The 19,270-nt window shown below is 39.4% G+C and overlaps 1 long non-coding RNA gene across 1 annotated transcript; it reads left to right on the top strand.

Moving 5' to 3' along the window:
• The first annotated feature begins 12,721 nt into the window (after positions 1–12,721).
• On the top strand, positions 12,722–14,859 carry LOC120439799. The gene is made up of 3 exons (XR_005612777.1): positions 12,722–12,839; positions 14,196–14,291; positions 14,588–14,859. It is a non-coding gene; the product is annotated as an uncharacterized LOC120439799 (long non-coding RNA).
• Positions 14,860–19,270: the final 4,411 nt, after the last annotated feature.

Genomic DNA, 19,270 nt, shown 5'->3' on the forward strand with positions numbered 1-19,270 from the left:
TCACCTATACTAAAGAAAAGCTTTGACAAGTGTTTCTCAGTACATGAGTATCTCACAGACTTGATGAAAAAGCATAATCAGTAGAAACTGAGCTTCAAAGCTTCCCCATTATCTGCTGCCAAGGTGAGTACTGCTATAGAAACTGATATACAGTGTAATGAATGGCTTAATATGCTGAGATTATATCACCTTTTCATGTCGCTCTTCACTCGGAATGACTGTTCAGTTGTTAGCCAGATTTTTTTAAAAGATATTAATTTAGCCTTTTAGTCATTTGTACCATAATAATTAAGGCATGTGAAATTCTCGTAGGATGACGAGCAAGTGTATTAGGTAAAATATTTCGTAAAATTACTTTGACTAAATATCAGTAACATTTATACAGTACCTGTTCAAACCAAATCTCACCAAAATATCATTTTATTATTTTATATCAGTATGTATGTACATATCTTTATATAATGTAATTTTTCTTGTTTTAATTTGATGTATATTTAGAAATATACATGTTTGATAATGTTTATGATATTTATATTGAAAAGTTATTTTTATTCATTATATAAACTTTTCCTAACATTTCCTAATATATTATGTCCTACATTGTCATTGCTCAGAAAGATATATAGACTACATTATCAGTGAAATGTTGTGGCAGTGCAACAGTCTTCCCCTCTGTGATTCTTTTCCTTTCTCTGGCTGTGCATACCTTTTCATTACAGTGTCAAGGCATCCTGAGGAAGATGTTCATTCTCATCCCTCTGCTGCTTTTTCTTTCTTCTGTGTGTGGGGATCTGTTAAATTTTAAATTTTACACTGATTCTAACATGACAACTTGGACAAAAGCACAGACCTTCTGCAGGAAGTACCACACTGACCTGATCACAATCAGAAATGAACAAGAGAACACATTTTTCAATGGCCGAGGGTGGATTGGATTATATCAAGCTAATACAAATACATGGAAATGGTCCAGAGGAGATGAGATGGCTAGCTTCACCAAGTGGGATAGTTATAGTAAGTAACATGTTTTAAAGCTCAAATACTTATCTTAGAATAACACCTGTTTAGGTGTGAGTGCAAGTTATTGATTCTTATTAGCTAATGGAAGATCAAATTCTTTGGTATTAACACTAGATTGCTTTGTATTGTAAAGCACTATATGTATTTACTTATTTATTTATTTGTTTTTTTTTATACAACCACTTTTCATAGGCCACGTTTTCCCACATTTGGTGGTCCAGATTAGCAACTTCTCAGCATCTTTTGCAATTTTGTTAGATGTCCTGAGGTTGAAATTGCACTGAAAAAAGTATTCGCTGTTAAATACAAGATTTTTACACATATGATAAAAGATCAATACAAAAAGACTTCAGGCTTTTCTGGTAATTCATATCTCTTCTCTGCTTCTTCTTCTTTCAGAGGCAAGTCAAAATGGAGACTGTGTATTTAAGCAAGATGGCGTATGGCGGACTGATCCTTGTGATTCCAATCATTCTTTCATGTGCTATGATGAGAAACTGGTTTTGGTGAAGGAGAATAAGACGTGGGAGGAGGCATTAGACCACTGCAGGTCTCTGGGTGCAGTGGACACAAATGATCCCAACTCTCCCTACAGGAACCATCACTATGACCTGGCCACATTGATCACTACTGGTGACCACACCTACGCACGGGAGAGAGCACAACAAGCTACCACTGATGAAGTTGGACAGATTTCTACAGCTTATTTGTGTTGCTGAGAAACTCATACACCATGTTTACAATTGTCTCTCTGTTCAATGTTGGCAGGTGTGGACAGGCCTGTATAACCTGGCTGGTGAGTGGCTGTGGGTGGGGGGAGAACAGATGCAATATGAAAATATTCCAAGCTGCCCGACTAACGGCTTCTGTGGCGTCCTCGAGAAGAGTGGTACTGCATCCTATGGCATAAGAAACTGTCAGCGGAGAAGGAACTTCTTCTGTTACATAAAGCCGTAAAGCCACTTACTCAAGTTCTGTACTTTAGTATAATTTTGATTTCCTTATTGATGACTCTTAGTTTTGACTGCTCAAAAGTTTGTACTCCAACCCCGTTAACATTTTCACTGAAAATTCATACTTTCATTAGTCATATGTGAAAATAAAAAATCATGACACTGACAAACTTAGAAACAAGTATCTTTACATACAATTATAATTTTGTTTGTTAAACTTTACTTTATCAGAGAATTGGCATTGGCATGTATTCCCTCTTGCTCCCTGCAGTGCCCTCTACAAATTCTAAATTTCAGCAGCAGTGGAAGAGTTATCAGGTGGTACATGGGTTTAATACTTTAAAAAAAATTGTCCAATAATTTACTCAAAAAATGACCAAAAACACTTCATGTAAATTCCTTCATTATTTTTTCTTTGATTCTTTTACATCTTCTGCTTGTGGCAGTTTTGATCATTAAAGGCCACTGGTCTGATGTCACACCCCATGCTGTATGACAGGTGTAGCCAGTGATTGACAATGGCCAATTAATTTCATCGAAATTCTCTAAGTAGTTCAAATCACTGGTCAAAACATCCCTCTGTGTTCCATGAGACTGCAGAGAAGCATTTTTGCATGCACTGCAGTAAAATATTTGACCACCTTCAGAAATCTGCCAAATATTACCTTTTACTGGGACTCCGACATCAACTTTCAGTCAAAGAACATTTGAAAAAGCCTTTAAATGAAACTCCAATGACCAAAGTTAAAAAAAAAAAGATGGTCTTACATTGTTTTGTTCTGCATCTATTTTGATACTTGGTCATATTAGTGAATGGTATATAAACATAAGCTAATATACATAAGTATGTTTGCTAAGCTATCCAGTTTGTTCAGCTTAAGCTAGCACACACAAACTATAATGCAATGAAATTGGGGCAGTAATGCTACATATGTTAATGTTAACTTAACTATGCACAACAAGTTGCACAACAAGTGTGTTGTCTTTGTTATGCTGTTGTCATATTTCCTCATGTTTCCTCATGTGAGTGTTCTGTTTTGTAACTTGATAGTCTGAGTTTTTGTATTGCTGAATTTCCCTCCCCAGTAGCGGTGGCCATATAAAACTTTATGAAGCATTGAAACTTGTATCAAAAAAGCACTCATTATTCCAGGCTTTTCAACACAGTCCTCTTTGGTGCCATCTGGTGGCCAATAATATGAAGCGCACTGACAACTTGAAATAACTTGCTTCATTGTTATTGCCCACTATACAGAGCTGAATTGACAGCTTCTGCCTAATTTCATCATATCGGGCTAACGTTGTGGTGCTTTGAACTGCTTTGTCTATTTGATTAATAAATCATTTAAAAGAATAAACTGTGTGGTCTCCCTTTGCTTCCATCTTCTTGACATTAGTAAACCTAATCAATTAAAACACACACACATATATATATTGAGGGTCCTTCGCAGTATCTTTGCTGTTCTTCAGACTGCACTCTTCTGGACAGAAATCTCGGATATTGTTCCTGGGATTTGCTGGAGCCACTTGCCAGCTTGGGGGTAACTGCACCTAGTGCGCAGATAACCACAGGTACTACTGATACCTTCATCCTCCACATCTTCTCGAGTTCTTCTCTCAGCCTTTGGTATTTCTCCAGCTTCTTGTGTTTGTCCTGATGTTGCTGTCAGTTCGTATAGCTACATCTATCTCAATGACCATCTTCCACTGACCAGTTGGTGTCCAGTTTGTCTGTTTGTGTCTGGAAGTCCCACAGGATCGTAGCTCGACCATTCTCAACCATACTCGGTACAGATGTTCCTGTACACTATGCCGGCCACTTGGTTATGGTGTTCCATGTATGCCTGCCTGCCAGCATCTTACACCCTGCTGTTATGTTAATGACTGTCTCAGGGTCAACCTTACACACCCTGTACCTGGTTGTGCTTAGAGCTTTTTCTGTGCTGCCTTGATTAGTGCCTCTGTGTTGTCTTTTAGTCCAGCTTTGTCGACCCATTGGCAGGATTTCTGGATGTCAGCCACTTATATATATATATATATGTGTATATATCTACTTATATCATATATAGCAATATATGATATAAGTATATACATGTATGGTATAATTGAGACTGATTGACGCACTACCAATGGCTCTACAAAGCTAGACTTCTGGCCTTTGCCCTGTCTAAATAATTTCAGAACCTTTACATCAAAAACAATCAAAGTTTGGTTTACAGCAAACAAACTTTGGATTCATATACACTAAATAAATAAATACATGTCAAGATATATTTTTGGAAAAGTGTTCTGTCAATGCACTTTTGTTTTTATCACATTTTGAAATTAGAGGAAATGTTTGAATATGGATATCTCAAAAACTATTAACAAAAAAAGCTTGAAATACAACAACATTTTTAACAACTATACCTGGCTAAAATGTTAATTTATTTAAATCCGTTTTGCAAATGGAAAATTCATCCATTATACAAAACTGAAAGAAAGAAATATTTATTTATCAAATAAAGAATAAAGGGGTATATAATAATTTAAAATTCAAAACTAATTTGTAGCAATCTATTGGTTTTAAAGAAATATTTAAATGTTTTATATCAAACCAAAACAATATCTACTCATGTCACTGTAGACTTCTTTTAGTAATGGAGACTTACAGATGGCAGCACTGAACATTTTTCACCAACTATTTTGATCAAAACCTTTATTAAAAATATTGTAAAATTGCAGTGACGGCTTTAGACATAAACTGACTCTGGAATTAATACTACCGTCTGTAACCAGGGGATGTTACACCCTGTATTAATGGACTTCCAAAGGTCCACAAAGAAATTTAGCATTTTTAACAGTATAAACTCAGCCACCTACATTTCCAAGCACCTTTCCACCATCCTACCTGCCTTAGTGAGGAATACACTCCATCTCATCAAAAACTCCACTGAGTTCACCAACAAGGTCCAGAAACTTACACTGGATCCAGATAAAACCATAGTGTCTCTTGATGTGGTCTTATGAAGACTGATGAAAATGATACTAATTATGGACTTGCATTAGATGTTACAACGTCAAATTTACTGGTATTTACAAAAGTCTTGCAATGTTTCACACATCTGTGACTCACTGTGTAACTGTGTGGATTTGATGGAAATCATACTCTAAGATTCATGAATTCAATATCACTGTTTAAGGACAATTAAAGCATCTATGTTGACAATATGCGTCCGATCATTGTGCGATCATTGCTCCAAACAATGAAAATAAAAGTGCCCTTCATCTAATTACATTTATAAATGCTAGTCCCTGCATCCTTATATTTTTGTGGGGTCTTCATAATACAAAGAGCTTTGAGGTGACTGTTATTGTGATTTGTTGTGATTTAGTGCTATATGAATATGAGTTTAATTGAAAAATTCAATTCAATTGCAATCATCAATAAAACATTCAGTAGTTTTTTTTTCTATATTGTCAGTACTGTCGCAATTTTTAAAATATTTGTATTACATTCAATTATATTACATTTTCCCAAAAACTCTCCATTTCCTTATCACACATACAAAAACATCCACTTTTATAGTTTGCTTGGTGTAGGTGGTGGGAACTTGCAGCAGGTGCGAACTAAAGGCACTAAAATGAAATCGAGTTCAGCTATTCACTAAAATTATGAAATGTCTTGTCTGTGCCTACATACTTGTCATGCTTCCTGTTTTAATTTGATAGTCCTTATCCCCTGTTCAGAGTTTTGCTTCCCCTTTCTCTCGTTATGTCAAATTAGGTCCAGCTGTGTCTCCCTCCTGTTGCGTATTGCCTCGTTACCCTCTGTTTATATATTGTGTGTCTTTTCCTTTCTTTGGTGTTCGGTGGTCTGTTTACCAAGTGTTAAGTTCATGTATTTCATGGTTAGGTTTTCCTGGTCCAAGTTTCCATGTCCATGGTCGGGTTCCAATGTTTTCCCATGTGTTCAGGTTTTAGCTGTTTTTCCCAGTTTAGGATTTGATCAGTTAGTCTTTTGCTGTGTCCAAATTCAGGGGTAGCATACTTCGAAGGCCGCATTTGTAAGCAATGACATCACAGCGACGAGACGAAGGCTGTCCTCAAAATGCGGCGACAAATGCGTCCTCCTTTTCCCCTGATTTGAAGGATGGGTCGGGTGCATCCTTCGTAGCCCACCATATCCCAGGATTCATTGCGGGTCATACAGGAGAACCATTCGTGTAAATTAGTAAGACGAAGAAGAATTTTGCGCATAACAATGGCGGGCGAAGCGGGAGTGAAAGCCAAGAGTACCTGGCTGCAGCCACTGGGGAGCGTCATATTGCGACCTCCACAGTAACCGGAAACACGTGACTTCAGTTAAATCGACTTTGACAGCGAAAACTAAATTGCGTTTTTGTTACTATTGATGCTGATGAGAAATAAACATGGTTCTAAGTGTTTTTTAACACTCTGGGTTTGTTCAAAAATCACTATCCCTTCAGCTTGTTCGTGGCCAAAAGTGTCCATGTTTTATGTTTTTTTTGCTACTTTTTCTGCATAAAAGTTTTTTCATAAATATAAAATATTTATTATTTTTTACGTTTTTAAACCTTCAAACACCTTTTTCTGGTACAATGCACTTGTTTGAAGACAACCTCAAAACTCATCATTTCATCCATCAGCAGTGCTACTGGAAATTATTGTACAATGGAAAGGTAAACCGCTATAACGAGGTTTACCTTTCGTAGACTCGCTGTTTCCCTGATTTTTTAATTTTTTTTTTACAGCGCATTGTGTTCTGCGATCCGATTGCTGTAGACCATTGTCAATCAATCTCGTGCCGTTTCTCCTGTAGTGCAGCGGTCCCCAACACCCAGGCCATGGACCGGTACTGGTCTGTGAGTCGTTTGGTACCGGGCCGCGAGAGAAATGTATGGTTTTCGGGGTTTTTATCGTTAACTCGGTTTCCCTGGGTCTATCCCGTGTTGTAGTTGTGTGTCTTATTTTGAAATAACTATTTATGCGTTACCATAGCGACCAGAGAGCATTAAAGGGCAGAGAGGAGGATGTTACTCTCAATGTTGTTGGCGCATTTCAGGAGGACGTTCCTAATAAAGTTACAGAATTACACAGTCAATTTGCATTTATTAGTATATTTACAAAATACCACAGTTTTTGTCTTGGTCGTATCATTTTATTTTGTTGTATTAACCGCGACACCTTAAAGGCCGGTCTGTGAAAATATTGTCTGACATTAAACTGGTCCGTGGCACAAAAAAGGTTGGGGACTGCTGCTGTACAGTACATAATACGTTTACCTTGTCAAATTTAGATAAATCTTTGATCGCTAGCAGTGTGACTCTGAAGTGCTGTACTGTATGTTTGTGAGTTTTCTCCCCAACAAACACAACAATGCCGACGAAACGTTTTGCACCGTCAAAGGCACCTGCGGTAGCCCCCAAAAGGCATAGCAAGATGCAAACCATCGCACAAAAAGCACCTGCCTTTGAGAGAAAAGTGTGAAAATGTTCATGCCTGTCTGAGGAAAGTGTATAAAGCATGTAGTGAGGGGTTTTACAGTCTTAAAACATCTATAATAATTGTAAAAAATAAAGTTGGCTACTTCGTGGATTTCACCTATGGGTTATTTTTAGAACGTAACTCCCGCGATAAACGAGGGACCACTGTATTATTAATAGCAGAGTCTGGGACATCTAATTAATTAACATCAACACTGATTATTATGCACTGTTATTTTTTTTCAAGGACAGCAAAAAATATAAAACTGTCTCTCACTGTTCGTTCATTGCCAAAAATGGCCACCTTTTGTGTATGTTCACAAAATGCTATAAAATTTATATTTATTAAAACATTTTTCTACTTTTACCGAATTGAATCTGTAATTTAGTACCAGTCCTTTTTAATCAAAACCAAAATTTTATCTAAATTTATTTTTTTACTCTTTAAATACCAGTTAGGTTATATATTACCAGTAACTTTTCAGATAAAAAGGTGATAAAGTCCTAATGTTTTCCTGAAACTTACTATTTTTTTTTTTTCATCTGAGCATCAGGGACAAGGATGTCTTGCAATTGTTGAGGTCACTAGTGTGCGCCCCATTTCTTCCAGGATCACTCTTCATTTGTAAGTTTTAGAGGACTCCTACTACTGTGAAGTGGTTTTCATGGGACAAAGACATTGTATTCCAAGACATCCGGGAGATTGTAGAAAAGAGCAGTAATGCCCTTCTTGCCATCTTTCCAGAAAAATACGTGATCTGGAAGCTGCTAGGCTTACTTACAGCAGTAGCACTTTCTGCAAATGCATAAACTCCAGGACAAATTTACTAACAGTTTTTGTTGCTGTATGTGCTGCAGCTGCAGCTTTTAATTTTTTTTGAGAGTTAATATTTTGGCTATGGTATCTTGTTATGAAATGTACAACAGTAAAAGTGTTTTTAGCATGTGCTTCAAAGCTAAGTTTGACCGGGAAACTCAAAGCTCAATCGTGCTGGTCCAGTGTTCCGCGACCAGGACGAAAACCGCATTGTTCCTCCTGCATCTGAGGTTCAACTAGCGGACCAACTCTCCTTTCCAGCACCCTGGCATAGACTTTCTCAGGGAGGCTGAGGAGTGTGATCCCCCTGTAGCTGGAACACACCCTCCGGTCTCCCTTCTTAAAAATGGGGACCACCACCCTGGTCTGCCAGTCCAGGGGTACTGCCCCTGATCTCCACGCAACATTGTACAGGCGTGTCAGCCAGAACAGCCCTACAACGTCCAGAGCCTTCAGGAACTTGGGGCGGACCTCATCCACACCAGGGGCTCTGCCACCAAGGAGTTGTTTAACTGCCTCAGTGACCTCGCCCCCGGAAATTGGCGGGTCATCCCCCTCATCCCCAGACTCTGCTTCCTCCTCCGAAGACATGTCAAAGGAGGTCCTCGAAGTATTCCTTCCATCGCCCGACAATTTTCTCAGTCGAAGTCAGCAGCACTCCACCAGCACTATACACAGTGCAGGTAGAGCACCGCTCCCCCTCCTAAGACGCCTGACGGTTTGCCAGAATCTCCTTGAGGCAGTCCGAAAGTCTTTTTCCATGGCCTCACCAAACTCCTCCCACACCCGAGTTTTTGCTTCAGCCACTGCCCGAGCCGCATTCCACTTGGCCTGTCGGTACCTGTCAGCTGCCTCCGAAGTCTCACAGGCCAACCAAGCCCGACAGGACTCCTTCTTCAGCCTGGTGGCTCCCTTCACCTCTGGTGTCCACCATTTGGTTCGGGGGTTACCACCACGACAGGCACCAACCACCTTGCGGCCGCAGCTCAATGCAGCAGGCACCAACCACCAACCAATGGAGATGCCATTCGATCCCTATACAACCATTGCAAGAGCTTAGTTCGCATTGCCGGCAATAAGTCGGACTCGTTCCCGGTGGGTGATGGGCTCCACCAGGGCTGCCCTTTGTCACCGATTCTGCTCATAATTTTTATGGACAGGATTTCTAGGCGCAGCCAAGTGGTGGAGGGCTTTCACTTCGGTGGCCTCAGAATCTCATCTCTGCTTTTCGCAGATGATGTGGTTCTTTTGGCTTCATCGGGTGATGGCCTCCAGCTCGCAATGGAACGGTTCTCAGCCAAGTGTGAATCAGCGGGAATGAGGATCAGCACCTCCAAATCTGAGGCCATGGTTCTCAGCCGGACAAGGGTGGAGTGCCCACTCCGGGTCGGGGATGAGTTCCTGCCCCAAGTGGAAGAGTTCAAGTATCTTGTGGTCTTGTTCACGAGTGATGGGAGAAGGGAGCCGGAGATCGACAGACAGATTGGTGCTGCGGCTGCAGTGAAGCGGACGCTGCTTCGGTCCGTCGTGGTGAAGAGAGAGCTGAGCGTAAAAGCGAAGCTCTCAATTTACTGGTCGATCTACGTCCCTACCCTCACCTACGGCCATGAGCTGTGGGTAGTGACCGAAAGAACGAGATCGCGTATGCAAACGGTGGAAATGAGCTTCCTCCGAAGGGTGGCTGGCCTCTCCCTTAGAGATAGGGTGAGAAGTTCAGCCATCCGGGAGGGGCTCAAAGCAGAGCTACTGCTCCTCCACATCGAAAGGAGCCAGCTGTGGTGGTTCGGGCATGTGACAAAGATGCCTCCTGGGTGAGGTGTTCTGGGTATGTCCCACCGGGAGGAGGCCCCGGGGCAGACCCAGGACACGCTGGAGAGATTATATCTCTCGGCTGGCCTGGGAACTTGGCCTTGGTGTTCCCCCGGATAAGCTAGAGGAGGTGGTTGGGCTTCTCTGCTTAGGCAGCTGCCCCCGCGACCCGGCCCCGGATAAAGCAGAAGAAGATGGGTGGATGGATGAAAAAAAAATCTAGACCTTTGGGAAGTTTCATTCCATTTGCATTAACACAGCAGAAATGGTCGAAAAACAAAAGAAGTGAAGTGGCCACATATGGCCAGCACAGATCCCAGAGGGTTAATGTGTAAAATGTATAAAAATGTAATTGATTACAAGGTAATACATTACTGTTAATATCAACGGTAAGCTTTTTATTTTGAAGTTACAAGTATAAACAATGCTGTTACATTTACACTGCAATTTTTTACTATAAGTATGAACATGGAAACAAGTGAACAACATTTTGAAGTAAGTTTAATTGGAATTCTGTACACTGAAAAAAAAAACCCAACAACACATAAAAAAAAAAACAAACAGCCAGTGCCTTCATCTGTTCATTAAATGTCAAACATCACATTGACCCGTAGTCCCTGCTTTTCAGCACATGCTTTTAAAAAGAGCTCCATGTCCTCTGCAAACTGAAAAACAAAGAGGAGGAAGTCCCTGTACACAAACACAGTGCAGATGACAGGCCAGGCAAACATCTATTGATCTTTTTGAATGCCTTCTCATCATGTGAGCCTTGAAGTTTTTTTTAAGAAGACTAAGATCACCGGCGAGGGCATTTCATTTTCATGGACTTTCCATAAACCGCAGTTTCATTTAGCACAGAGGGTAGAGCATATGAATGTTCTACTGAAGATTCAGAAAATGGTTTAGATACTGTAGACAAGACATTGAGAGGGAGACGGGGCTCTTTGGATAGTGCAGCGAGAGGGAGGCGGGGCTCCTCGGAGAGTGCAGCAGGAGGAAGACGAGGCTCATCGGAGAGTGCAGCGGAGAGCAGTCCTGATAGTGGTGGCTGACTTGGCATTGAAGAATGCTGACATGACAATAAATGCCTTGCCATATCCCCATACCATATAATTGTCATGTTACAGACAGGGCAGTGGAAGTGTCCTGCCATCCTACATGGCAGCCTGCACCGGCATATCATTTTGTCTGCAAGAGAGGAAAAAAACCCCACATGTAATTTAAATGTAGTTGTATAGAATGCGATCAGTTTATCTAACAAACAGATTGCACGTGTTAACAAAAACATCCAAGCCATCCTCAATAATAAAGGCAAAAAGGTATGGATCACAAGAGCTGTTAAGAAATGTACTAAACAAGAAAAAAAAATATAAAAACACACTAGCTGATGAATGCACTGAACTGTACCATGTGAAAAGCAACTTGTAAGTCAACAGAGAGACTGCAGAAGTGCTGAAAAGAAGTCCATATTTATAACTTTAACTATGAGGTAATTTTAATACCAACATACCTTTGAAAGGCAAAGCATTTTTAACGTGTCCATTTATATGCTCCTCAATCTTTGCCCTGACAGTAGGGCTGAAAGTGGGGCACAGAGGGCAGTGAAAGAGTCTTCTTCAACATGTTGTGCATCCTGCAATTCTGGCTTTGAGGCAGAATTCCAAATTGATATGTGCATCTAAAACAGAGAGAAAAGCAGATAAACACTGTATACACATTTGAGTTCAGGTTTTAGTATATATAACACGTTACACTTAGCATGTAATAGATTTGGGGAGAAAATTATTTTTTTTTAAAAACATAGTTTACCAGACACTTTTATTTTTAACATACATATCTATTGACATATAAAAGACAATTTGGCAAAGGCTAACTAAAATCTGGGCAATAAAAAAGCATAGAGCATAGAATAGAGAATATTAGTATTTATAAATATTGTTACGACCCGTCTAGGGCCAGGCCATAACATGAGCGAGGCACTCGCTTCCCCCCCCCGAAGACCCAAGCAGCCACAGGAAACAAGTCCGTTCGTTAAAGTGTGATTTATTTACAAGGTGGAAGAAAGAAGAGGAACAACAGAACGGGAGTGTCAACACTTCAGGGTGAGCCAAGGCCAAAATAATAAACAAAGCAAATCTACATAAATCCCACACCCTTGACCTTACCAAAACAAAGTCAAAAATAAAGACAGAGTCTGACCTCCTTAACTAATTCAAAACAGGAGAAAAAACGGGTGATCAAAAGAAACGGCAGCTCACCCCTACCCACTCCACTTCCAACACTTTCAAGCCGCACTGCAGCCAGCGGCTGCCACAGTTACGCTGCTGGGTAATGAGGAGAGACGCGAGGACCTCTCAAGCCGTAGCGCTCCAGCCTCCTTTTAATGGGCGGGTCCTCCAGCTGGAACCAGTCGCGTCGGGCCGGTGTATCCACGCACCAATCGGAGCAGAGCCCTGGCACAGCTGAATTAACATAACCAGATATTACCTGCCCAGAACAAACACAAGAAAATACAAGTTCGTAACAATATATAAATCGCTTTGTGACGAACTTTTTTACTAATGGCAAATGTACATATGAAAGACTCTGTCCCATCCACTTGCAAGGTTTCCACTGTATCCATGCAGGGTACGTGTTTCCAGCTACTGTGGAGGTCACCTGCATCCGGTTACTGTGGAGGTCGCAATATGGCGCTCCACAGTGGCTGCAGCCAGACCTTTCTCGTGAAAGCAGGAGAGGAATACACTTTGAAATGTAAGTATGTGAAAATCTGGTGCAGTGTTAAAAAAAAAAATCCTAGAAAAACAGTAATATTGCGGCAGCTGGGGCACCAAAATAATAACAGAAAATAACAGAAAATAACTTTCTCATAAAAATATGGTTATTTTCAGTAATGACAATACAGTTTGTTGCCCTAATTTTACATGGGATTTTGCCTTTTTCAAGTGCTTTTAAACATTAAATTAGGAACATGTTAATGTGATTAAACAATGAAATTACCTATAAACAAGGTCAATGAATGTGGCAATATGAATAATAATACTTAAATGTACAGAAATATAGAGTTAACAGTTGGTTTAAATAATAATGGATTGCATGCCCTGGGACAGACTGACAGAGGCAAGGTTGCCATATCGCACCATCAGCCCCTCTGGCCATCACCAGTAGGCGGTAGGCGAAGTGTCTTGACCAAGGACACAACGACCGAGAGTGTCCGAGGCGGAGCTCGAACCGGCAACCTTCTGATTACAAGGCGAACTGCCAACTCTTGAGCCACGATCGCCCTAAGTAGCACTAATAATAAAAATTATTTGATGTAAAAAAAGTTTATGAGAATCATTTTATATATTTTTCCATAGCATTACATTTGAATTTAACAGTTCAATCTTTAAAATAACGGACACATATTTGTGAAATCATGATACATTTGTGAATGTATTTTAACAATCTAAATATGCATATGTACAGACAGATACATTTAAAAAACAAGAAAATTATGTTTTATTACATTACAGTGATTTTACGTTAATTTACATTTGGAATGTGAAATCACAGTCTATTTATGTAAATTTAATGATATTCTAGAAGAACCGACCAAAACTGTACAATACACAGTAAAATACTTTTATATTAGGATTTTTTTTACAGTGTGGTACAAAAGTAAAATTTTTGTAGCTGTTGTGTTGTTAGACTTTTGGCATTTGCTTACAGTTTTTTTTTTATTCAAATAATCTTCATAAACTTTGCCACTAAACTAGCTTGTATGGTGGGTCCCGTGGTTTTTCATATATTGCTGCTTACATACAGCTAATTTAGATTTTTTCGAATAAATCTCTTTTGTAGGAAACAAAGGGCAAGCAGCTCAATTTACTAAAATGGGAGGTGAAAATGGTCATCTCTTCACTGGGATGAAGAATTCAGCCACTGTGGCATAGGTACAAGAATAAATCGATGTAAACATAAATTTCATATAAGAACGGTTTTATTAACCCTCATGCTGTACAGAACCTGGGATGTCCAGACGGTATTCCTCTTGTGTTCTGCTGTGAAAACTTTTGGATTTGGAGATTAACCATGCCATGGTTTTCTGTCTTCTTGCTTTTTTTTTAGTGTAATCAGGACAATTGTGGAGAAGATGGGCCCACAGAGGAAGTCACCCCATTGCAGGCCAGAAAAAAATGGGGTAACTTAAAGAAAAAATACAAAGTATGTTGTTATCAAGAAGATAATTCATAAGAACACAAGTTAATAAATGTACATTTTAGTGCTGTCAGCATTAACTTCGTTAAACCTCGTTAGCGCGGATAGCTAATGTGTTGACGCTGTGCTAACCCACGCATGGGGCGATCCACACTAAATCGCTAACGGAGATTTGCCGCGTTAATGCGGTTATGGCGTTAACGTCATTTTAACAAGGTTAACGCTGACAGCACTAGTACATTTACTAAGAGTTGTGTTGTTATCACTTGTCAACTGTCATTTTTGATTTCCTTTGCCTTTAGGATTGAAGTATCCAGGGTCAGGAGAGGGAGTCAGCCACAGAGGCCTTCCATTAGGCCTCCTGTCCTAATTTTCTCTATCCCTGAGGACACTCAGGACCAAGCACAGCAGTGGGTGACCTAAATGAAAGGGAAGAGGACACTGCTGATGGGGAACGGAGTGAGCCACCCACAACAGGGAGAAAGAGGAGAAGGGATGAGGATGATAAGCTGCTTGACCTCATTAGAGAGAATATGATGCATCAAAGAGGCTGAGGAGAGGAGAGAGCAGGGAAAGGATGGACAGACTTTTTTTTCCCATTATTAAAGGTTGGTCTCAAAATGAGATGTATTTATTGGAATATTTTTGTTACATTGTTATATTTGTTTTGTAAGTTTAAAAGTTTTATTGTATTAATAAATTGATTAAAACAAACAGTAATTGTCATTGAACTTTATTTACAGGTATTTTCAACATGCATAAACATAACGCTAACTTTGGACAATTTTAAATGGATATTTATTCAGTGACAAAGTAAATAACAATAACAATAAAACAAGAATATTTGTAATACACCAACAATATTTGAAGATGGTGTGGGGGGAGATATTTACAGCTATTTACAAGCTGTTCACACAGGATTAACCTGAGCTACCTGTTCCTTTACCATATCTTTAACAACTTTAATAGAATAAAGGAAGTCTCTGGCGGTGTTGCTGGATCTGCCAGAGCAAGATCAGACATGGATGGGGTGCTGCAACTGAGACTTGCGCGTTGTCTTTTCTGGTCAGCGAGTGGAGAATCACACAACTTTACAATGTTTCCTCTCACTGTCCACTGCGTCGTCCATCACAGGGTTTGCAGGGCTGGGTCAAGAGATGGCTGCCACACCACTAAGATGTTTTCAGAAATATGCAAGCAGGAGTTAAGGGATGCTGTATTACTACTACCATAATACTTGAAACTCTTTAGCAGACAACAGTTTGACAAAGTGCTATATTAAAATAATAAAATAAAAAAAACAAAAGACTCCTAGATAAATTTTCACTTGCCTGTTAACAGTAGTCATGGTCTGGTGGTGGTACCTCCTCCAGGGCAGACACCTCAGAAGACAGCTGGTCCCACCAAAGAGCACCACTAACTGCCTCCAAACCAGCCTCCCCCTCCTCAGCCTCTGCTCCATCTTCCTCAGGCCCATCCTCTGGGGCCACAATGTCACCAGCACTGAGGCAGATGTTGTGGAGGACGGCACATGCTGTTATGACCTGTAGTGGTTAAAACAAAGAATTCAGCTATCACTCAAATGTTTAACTTCACCTTGCACCAGTTTATTCAGTCAGTTTCAATCAACTGATACATTAAGGGATTTTAATTCTGTTCAGGTGTCTGCATTAGGGTCCAAACTCTCTGCAGTCCACACCTCTGCCAACACAGTTGTAACAATAATGTACATTAAGACTTTTTCTTCCACTGTTAACAAAACTGCTTGAGGTTGCTTAAATGTAAAACATATGTAAAAATAACCCACAAGGGGTTTTGTTTTGGTTTTAGAGGACAGTTCCAACTTATGGACATGCTGCTGTGACAATCAGTCCGAGAACTTCTTTGAAAAATAAAAACATCCATGTGGTGCTGTGCAGAGTTTGCATTCTGCAATCTGCATATGGAAAGTTAAAGGTCACTGAAGGAAAGATGCACATCTTTACCAAATATAGTCTTTTTTTATATTAATATTGTCTCTGCACACTTACTTTATATGTTGTTCTGGTATGATGAAAGTTACTCAAATGTGTGTGTCTGCATGTTTATGTGTGTTTGTGCATGCACTAGTTGTTACTTGTTATTGTATAGTAAATAAAGATGAATTTTGATCAACGAGTGTTTGATATGTAATAGAGAGGGACCTCATGTAAACAATTAAATTACATATAATGTAATTATTTTACCAATTTTCTGTGTGAGCCTAACATATGTAATGTAATGTGCATAAAATCCAATAATATATATATATATATAATCTAATCAGTAGTTTAAAGATAATTTTAAAAAAGTAAATTAAAGGTTGGTATGATTTTTTTATGCATGAGCATCTGTGCTGCAACTGTAATCTTCCAACATGATCACCAGGGGGCGCTATGAGGTTGCAACAACTGGTGGATCAGTAAGAGACCATTTTGGAGAACAACGTTTTGGTTTTTTGTTTGTTTTTTTTTTTTACATATTTTTTAATTTTTATTCTTTACTTGCTTGTAGACTCAGAATGCATCTAAAAAAAATCCACCAAAATAATTCAAACTGTCCCACTGTCATTCTGAAACACGTACAAAACCAGACATGTAACTCCTGGTACAAACCATGAACCAGGAGTTGTCTTCTTGTGAGAATTGGAGGAACCCAGTATCTAATTTCTAACATTTCTTACTTACACACTTGAGGACCAGCTTATCTTTCCTTAATGTCAATTCCAAGTTTTGGGCAAAATCGCAACGCTTTCGGTTTGTGTATACATGACCAGTGTTGGATGTAACGCATTACAAAGTAGCAATTTCATTTTTGAGTAACATAGTAAATTATCATGTCACTGTACTCCCGCTACAATTTTCTGATTACAGTTTGTGTGTGGAACAAAGGCAAATGTGGAACAGAACAGCGATATAGATTTTGAGGAGTAGCAATATGGATATTACATTTATTTTTATTGCACAAAAGGACAAGTGCAGGCTGGTAAGGTGGAAACTGCATCCAGGACAGAAACAACCACATTATAACACAACTCTGGCATTTTGCAGGCATGTACATAAACAGCATGCTAACCCAAAGCTAGCCAAGAACCCTGAGTGATCTCATATTGACCCTTAAAAAACTATATGTAATGTACAGTTTTCGTGTAGATTCCATGTGTAAATGCATAGGAAATTTGTATCTTGAAATATATATTTTCCTCCCTCAGTTAATGAAAGGAAAAACTTGTGGTGTGCGATACTGCAAATTTTGGTATTGATCCAATACCAAGTAAATACAGGTCCAGTATTGCGAATACCAATATCGGTACCAACACTTTTAACCCAAAAAGGCAGATTATGTAGTCTAGTGTGTCATGACTTATCAGAGGAATCATCATTAATTTGCACATTCTAAACACATTTTAATGATCACAATGTGATTTTTACTTTCTACAATAATTAGTTAACACAACATACCTTTCAGCTTTTCATGTATGTTGAAACTGAGTTTTTTGTAGACTGGGAATATAAATGTGCCTCTCGCTAAAGCACTTTGGGTGAATTTATGCTGTTTAAATCGATAGCTACAAGCACTTGTTTAAGCATCCACAACTCAGGTTATCTATATAATCTACATATATGTTTTTGATACATTTTCAGTTTCATTTTTTATATTATTAGAATTTTTTTTAAATGTCTTACGGCAAGTAAGATTTTCATCACATATAATAATGAAAACCTTATCAGAAACCAAAGAAATAGGAGCAAGAGGAGGCCACATCAGGCCCCTGGACGGTATGTACCACCGGCAGATAGAAGAAGTGGCTGCCATCCAGAAATCCTACCAATGACACAGAGGCACTAATCATGGCAGCACAGGAACAACCTCTGAGCACAAGATCCATGGAGACTGGGGTCTGCCACACCAGACACGCTAGCAGGCAGGGCATACATGGAACGCTATAACCAAGTGGCTGGCATTGTATGCAGAAACATCTTCGCCGAGTATGGCCTGGAAGACCTGAAATCAAATTGGGACACGCCACCTAGAGTGGTCGAGAATGACTTCAGAACTGCGCAGCTACCTCTATAAGTATGTGTGTTTGTGTGTGTATGTGTGCACGTGTGCTTTAATCGATTATGTTTACAAATGTCAAGAAAACACAAGCAAAGGGAGACCACACACACACACAAACACACACATATATATATATATATATACATGTATATGAAGTTTCTTATGTCCCTTCATTTTTTTTCTTTTGTTTCTTTTTGTAACTGTTTTCTGTATCTTTGTTAACATTTCTGCGTCCCTTTGTTGTCATTTTGCAGTAAACTTATGTTGTAGTTTCTTTCATCTGTCTTCTTTTTACACCTCTTTGTAGCTGTTTAGAAGTCTTTTTTTTAAGTCGTTTTTACAGTTTTTCCATGTCTGATATCATTATGCACCTCTTTGTTGCCACTTTTGTAGTTTTATCACTTTTTTTGCTTGGTTTTGATTTCCAAGAAGAAATGTAAACCTGTGTGTATACTGACGTGTGTAAAGATCTGTATACTGTTGCCCCTTGATCGTTATTGAGGGAGCCAGAAAGAGGCAATGAGTGGTGCCTTTCCTGTCCCTGGTTGGATACAAAAATCTGGCAGTTGTGAGTATTATCTTTGTTCCTTTTTAGATTTGGATGCTGACTAAAGCCATGGCAAAGTTTTAACTCTTAACTATGTTTTGAAAACCATGTTGCTGAAAGTAGAATTCACTGTGTGTGTCATTACTGCAATGTAGAATTATATGAGGCGGGCTCGAAGTTGGATTGGCTTAGACGGCTGAGGTCAACAAAGCATTCGATTAAAACTCTGTCAAAGTTCTGCCAAGTGAGTAGATTGGTCAGAGTCTGGCCCATGCAATCCTGAGAGCTCAGAGAATCCACAGCTCTCCTTTTCTGTGGTGATGACACTGCGACTTAGCCAACTCCACTGCTTTCTGCT

The sequence above is a fragment of the Oreochromis aureus genome, linkage group 4 (assembly GCF_013358895.1).
Source record: "Oreochromis aureus strain Israel breed Guangdong linkage group 4, ZZ_aureus, whole genome shotgun sequence".
NCBI classification, from domain to species: domain Eukaryota; kingdom Metazoa; phylum Chordata; class Actinopteri; order Cichliformes; family Cichlidae; genus Oreochromis; species Oreochromis aureus.